The sequence below is a fragment of the Mus caroli genome, unplaced genomic scaffold (genome assembly GCF_978045245.1).
Source record: "Mus caroli unplaced genomic scaffold, Mus_caroli_1 scaffold_15, whole genome shotgun sequence".
Lineage (NCBI taxonomy): Eukaryota > Metazoa > Chordata > Mammalia > Rodentia > Muridae > Mus > Mus caroli.
This window is the reverse complement of record NW_028227270.1, coordinates 92,703,716-92,710,709: the sequence shown is the minus strand read 5'-3', so window position 1 is coordinate 92,710,709 and position 6,994 is coordinate 92,703,716.

Here is a 6,994-nt window from a genome sequence, read left to right as displayed (position 1 = left end):
CTTCATTTTCAAACAGAAAATGCCTTCATGTGTCTGCCCTCGTTTGAACTGTGCTTGATAACTTAGTTATGACTGTCTTCTGCACTCTGTGGCACACAGCACACAGTTATTCTTGGAGAGATACAGTCTCTGACGCAACCATGAACCGCTAATTACAAGCTGCTGACATTCTGCTAGTCTCTGCAGCTTTGAAGTTCTGCTTTGTCTCATGGCTCTTCCACTGTGCTCCCACCTCTTACCCTCTCCTTTCTCTCTTTCACTTCATAGCCTTTCTGAATGCCCCTCTAGCACAACCTGGAGAAGGAGAAGGGATTATCAGGCTTGCTTGGGTTTCTTTCCTCTCCCCACCACATCCTGACACTCTCTCTCTCTCTCTCTCTCTCTCTCTCTCTCTCTCTCTCTCTCTCTCTCTCTCTCTCTCTCTCTCTCTCTCTCTCTCTCTCCCCACACACACACACACACATAGATCTACAGTTTGGAAGTACAGTAATAAGATCCTGTCTCCACCCCACCCTCAGGAATGCACCAACAGCTGGCCAAACATAATCCAGCACACAGAGCCGCTTTGTAGAATTTCTAACAAACAGTGGGAGGACAGGCCAGACAGGCGTCCCAAAGGAGCCCCCATGACAACTGGGAAAGCTGCTTGCTCCCGGCTCAGAGCTCAGTTCACCCAGCTCACTCTTATCGATCTACAAGCTTCTAGTACCAGCCAAGCCCCGACAGAGGCAACGGGAGAGGCCACCCTCCTCCTTCCTACAGCCTCAAGCAGGCTGCAAGCTTTCTTCACACTGACATCAGCCGTGCCCTGCCTCATGCTACACACCCCTGCAAGCTCGACAGCCACAAACCCCAGTGCCAGGATCAGCAGCAGCACCTGTGATCACCATCTATAGCTGGGAGCCAGGAGGACCCTCCCTTTTCCTTAAAGAATTTCCTTTATTAAGCATAGCTGATCCTAGCATTTGAAAGCATGTAAATCTAACACTGTATCCATCTCCACTGAACGCTTAGCTTCTGAAGCCTGTGGTATCCAGCTGGCCTCAGAGTCATCTGGGATACATTTATTTTGATTAAATTGATCGCATTTCTATTTAAGGGACAGAATTTTTCTGCCATACTGAATACAGCTGTGTTTACAGGGCTCTGTAGGAGAAGAAAACAAAACCGTACAGTGAGCCTTAGCCCAACGCTGAGCACTTAGAACTTCAAGGAGTTAAAACTGAAGGGGTTCGCTATGCCGTTAAAAAGAAAAGTCTATATGCAGCTGCTCTGGCCGAGCTTTCTGGCTAGCCAGGAAATAGGTCTTGAGCAGGAGCTGAAAACACTGGCTGTAATCAAACCCAACCCAGCAAAGAGTCTCTCTCTCTCTCTCTCTCTCTCTCTCTCTCTCTCTCTCTCTCTCTCTCTCTCTCTCTCTCATCTCTCTCTGTGTGTGTATGTGTTACACAGTCTCTTCCATGTCTCTACACGCATGCACATGCACTTATATCCATGCTGCAAGGCTGCTATTTTCTCTGGGGACACTGTATAGTCACCCAGCCCATCAGTTTCTTCCTTGACAGTACCAGGGACATCCACACTGCAATTTACAGTTCCTCCATGCACGTGCTGGCAGATCCACTATGCCATCCTTCCTTAGATTAAGACTGCGGAGCTGGCAGCAGACAATCTTACGACAGTCAGCATCTCTTCTTTTCCCCTTCCATTTCTCCAGCTCTGCCCTGCCAGGCAGACACAACAAGTACCTGCTTCATCCATCTTCAGTTCCACTCTCTGAAAAAATGCCACCACATCCAGACCTGGGTTGTCCCCCTCAGACAATCCCAGAGAGCAGCCGGGGTTAGGTGCGTGAGGCAGGGGCGGCGGCTGCCCTCGCACTGTATGCATATCATCGGTGGGCACTGATGTATAGTATTCCTAAATTCCCCTTCGCATGCCTCTAGCATCCCACCCCAGTCTTCTGCAACTTCACCCTGTCTTCCAAGACCCCATCGGCTGTGAGAGACCCTGGCCAGAGACTGAAGTAGGTCCTTCTTCCGCAGAGTGCAGACAGGAGATTCTGGGATCCTAGTTGTATGATGGGCCATCTCAGGCAGGAATCAGCCGGAACCATGCAGGTGAGCCAGACGAAGCTTGATGTGCCCACAGTGGTGCAGCCCGGGAGCCGTGAAGAAGACAGTCTGGCTTCAGAGTTTCGAGAAAAGAAAAAAAAAAAAGAAAGAAAGAAAAAGAAAAAGAAAAAAATTAAAAAGAAAGAAAGAAAACAGCGCAGCTCGGCGCCTGTGGGGGTGGAAAAAATACAGACACAACCAGAAAAAAACAATAGTTAAAATCAAATTTCAAAACAAAAATAGGAATACAGAGATCAGCATACTTGATGCGACTTTTATTTCTGACGTTTTCTTGGTTTATTGGCCTCCCCACCCCCTCCAAAACTCCCCAGTCCCTGAACGCCCGTCTGTCCACGAGTGCCGAGTCTCAAATGCGATTGCTCCACAGTGCCGCAGACCTACATCACATGAGGAAGCACATGACGAGCCGGAGTCGGCTGCTGCTGTGGTCAACTGTTCTGCCGAGGCAGAAGGGGGGTAGGAGGCAGTGCCCCTCTCACGCTGCCAGGAAGAAATTTCCTTAAAAGAACAATGGGAGGGCAGCATCTCAGAAGAAATGCTTGAGCAACGTGGACTTTTGCACACTGATGAAGAGGTACCCTGGGTCCTTGAAGACAAGCGGAGGATGCTGTTCCGCAGACACAAGCTGGATGGCAGCAATATTATTTCTTGTGTGTACTCGTCAAAGCTGATTCCGTTGAAGTGGATTCCTGAAAAGCACATACCATGTCTTCCGAGCATGATCAGGCTTGGAAAACCAATTCTATTATCTCTCCTTGCAATCTGTATCTGAACCTGCATTGTGAATAATTTATTTTTAGACTAATAAGAGGCTTGCCAAGACGGCACCCTTTCTATGGCAAGCGATGCATGCAGTATTCACCCAAGAGGGAAAACCTTGTCCCTTTGTAGGGAGAAAAGAGGAGACAGTTTTTGTTGTTTTAAAAAAAATGATCATAAATCAATTCTGACTTCTTATTTAAAGGTGTCTACAGCAGTAAGATTCTCCCCCCAAACGTCATCACCCAAAACAAGGGAAGTGTTTGTTTCTTTGAATTAACAGGTCTCTGGTTTGTACATTGGCATCTTACACTAACACTTCACGCTGGCAAATAGGGGTGATGTTTTTCTAACACTGGCCAAAGTCCTTGAGCCACTTAGATATTTTTACTTTGCAACAAAATGACAACCAACAACTGCTTCCCAGAATACCCCTCTGTGAAGGTGCTGAGTGGCTACTACTGGTTTAGTACAGACCACACACTGGAGAGTGATGACCCTGGCGTCCACAGGTTCTGTCAATCATCCCAAAATAAGCATAGAGTCTGTTTGGGCACTCTCGAAATGTAGAAGTCTACTATTTTAGAAAAAATATAGATGATCATACAAGCTGATCAAATTGAGAGAACTTTTCGTGAATAGGTGAAGTGATGACTTCCTATGTCATTTGACTGTAGTTAACAATGCAAGAGCCTGGGTGACACACAGGAGCCTTCCTCTGCATTTGTGTATAAAAGGCTACCTAGACCTGGGTAGTATGTGGAACACGACCGGCATGTTCTCAAGGTGTAGCAATTGCAGGTCTTCTTTTCCTCCAATGACAACTTTCTACCAATCCAATCCCTGCAGAGTCATTCCAGGAAGACACGGCAGCCCTGTTTTCCTCTCCGCCTCCCTCAGTACAATCTTTCCTTACAAGTGGCCCTTGAATTTCGGATTCCTCTCCATTCCATGAGAGTCAGACTGCACTCCTTTTTATCTGTGTCTGATTGCAAACCACTGCCACTAAACTGCTGTGTCTGCACCATACAAAACCACTGTCCATATGCTCAGGACAGCTCTTTGCCCATCACGGAGGCTAGCCCCTGATTTCTTCATATTCATGTGCTACCAATCAATGGTACTTTCAGCTTGTGTACCTATTTAAACAAGCTGGTCTACTTTGTATAGATCCTTCATTGAGTAACAACAACAAAGTCTTGCTTTGTTAATTACTACAGAACAATGGCATAGGAGGTTCTCTCTGCCCTCAGGAAACATATCTACAGGGCCTGAATCTCATTTTCTATTGGCACTAAGCTTGTATCACCTTCAGTGCAACTATTCCTGAGTTTTATTCCACATGAAAATAGTAAATGGGTCTAAATTTGCCTGATAGCTGTGGGTCAGAGAAGAAATGCTACGGAAAAGCTCCAAGACAGAAACAGCTTCTATGTAAATACCTAGAAAGGTGCCTTGGGGTCCCAATTTGTAGTGAAATCTAAAATGGCCAGCAAGAGGCTGGAGTGGATGGTTAAGTTTCAACAGTAGCAACTCCGATCACTGAAAATGAGCACTTGTTATGCGAGAGTCTATAGGAAGCACTGTAGATCTATTGCCTCACTTAGCAATCCTATGAGCAAAGCACTTTTAAGGTAAATTATTTGAATGAAAGAGAAAAGGAAGCAGGTACAAAGGAAGGACAGCCTTGGTTTCAGCAAGCTAGTTTAGAGAAGCGCACCTAGACCAAGGAGAGCCCCATTCTAAAGCGTCTCCCTCCTCCTCCCCTTAACGCTAAAGAACAGCAGCCCACCTGTAAGAGAGCGAATCTGGGAGCCAAGACCCAGGTGATTGATGGAAAGGGTAGGGGTCAGAGCTACGGAGAGCAGGATAGCACCTTTTCTGTGATGTCCCTACACTGCATGTGGGTGACACTGCTCATTGCACTGAGAACTTACAAAAGCATGGTTTGGGAGGTTAACGGTGCTTACATCTATGTGTGTTTTAATTTCTGGAAGCAGTCTTTGTCTGGGAGGCACGGAAATGGCTCCTGAACTCTGCTACTGCTGGGGAAGGAGATGCGATGCATTCTGGGGCCTGTGTGAGGAAAGAGCTGTGACTACTAAGGACAGTCAAGTCGGCTGCTGGCTAGACAGACGCTTGGTACAATTTTCCTTTCCTTTTGATTTTATTTATTCTTTTATATCTTGAGGAGAGATTTTTGTGGAGCCCTGGCTGGCTTAGTACTCCCTATGTAATCCAGGCTGGATTCAAGCTCCCAGCCCTCCTGGATCAGTATCCCAAGCTAAAACTATAGATGTGTACCAAAACTCAAGCTCTAGATATACATTTCAAGATAATGAACTTGTGGGGTGGTTTTATGTCAACTTGACACAAGCTATCATACTGTAGGATGAGGGAACCTCAACTGAGAAAATGCCCCAATCAGACTGGCCTGTAGACGATTATTGGTGCATTTTCCTAATTACCAGTTAATGTAGAAGGGCACCTTATTGTGGATGGTGCCATCTGGGCAGATGGTTCTGAGTTGTGTGAGAAATTAGTAGGCTGAATAACTCACAAGGAGCAAACCAATAAACAGTGTTCCCCCCTGGTGTCTGCTTCAGTTCCTTCCGGGTTCATGCCTTGAGTTCTTGACCTGATATGGAACTGTAAGCTGAAATAAATCCATTTCTCCCCAAATTGCATATAATCATGGTACTGTTTTCATTATTAATTAATTATTTTATTTTATTACACCCCAAATGTTGCCTCCCCTACCTTGTAGAGGTCTTCCCCCTACCCTCTTCCCCTTAGCCTCTGAGAAGGTACCTCCTAGATATCCCCCCACCTGGGGCATCAAGTCTCTACAGGATTAGGTGCATCCTCTCTCACTGAGGCCAGACTAGGCAGCCCTCTGCTACATATGTGCTGGGGGCCTCAGACCAGGCCCTGTATGCTCTTTGGTTGGTGGCTTCGTCTCTGGGACCGCTCAGGGTCATGATGTTTTATCACAGCAGTTAAAAAAAAAAAAAAAAAAGTAATGCCACTACATGGATCCCATGGATCCGCATGCATTTCATATTTCATTGATATCTAAGTTGCTTTGCTGGGTTGGTTTTCATAATCATATTAAAACCATAGAAACAGACTCTATGCTGTCTTTCACTCCACCCCTGGACAAGTTTCTCAAGGCTAACTGCTTAGCCTATAACTGCATAACTCAGCCACTTCTTTCTACCTAGGCTGATCTTGCTGTATCCTGCTTGGCTACAGGCCCACCCTTGTTAGCTCCTTCTTAATAAGAAGGCTATGTATATCAGGGGGATAGGTATGCTAAAGGACTCAACCTCACATACCATGTATAGAGCAAAGGGAAAAAAGCAGTTTATCAGCCTTCTTGCACAATTTTAGCTAACTAGAACACTAAATTAATGAAGGTTTCTCGTTCCTTGGACAGCTAATGAAGGTTCAGTGACATGCTGCCTCTGGCCCACAAAGTGACTAGGGATGTTATTGCCTCATATTATAGCTGGAGAGGGGGAGGGGGAGTGTTAATAATCTTTCTCATCAGCAGTAAAGAACTGAGCTCTTAATACCCAAATATATTTTAGCAAAAGCATAGTAGATCACCTCTAAAGAGGCTTCAAGAGCAATTTGGGCTAACTAGGACACTGGAGAATCAGATTACATTGCAGGGCAAAATATTATTTAAAAAGACATTGAAAGCCAAGTTTATGCTCATCCATTTTGTTTTGATCAGTTCAGGTAAGTTCTAATAACCTAAATATACTAACAACAATACCCAATCTTGGAAAAAAAATGACTTTGACTTTGAGTAACCAGCCTAAGGTTTGACCAAGGTAACTGTTTAATTCACACACACACACACACACACACACACACACACACACACACACCCGTCACCTCACCTCAGACAGTGTACTATACTTAGAAGAGGAGGAGAAATGAAGGTGAGCTGTCTATGCCCACAAAGCTCCTCCGAGCTAGAACTTTTCTTTGACAAAGAAGAGTGCTTGCATTTAATGGAAATAAAATTAGCAATGTTTAATAAAAGAAAAAAAAGGATATATATGCTTCAGGAAGAAGGCTAACCTACT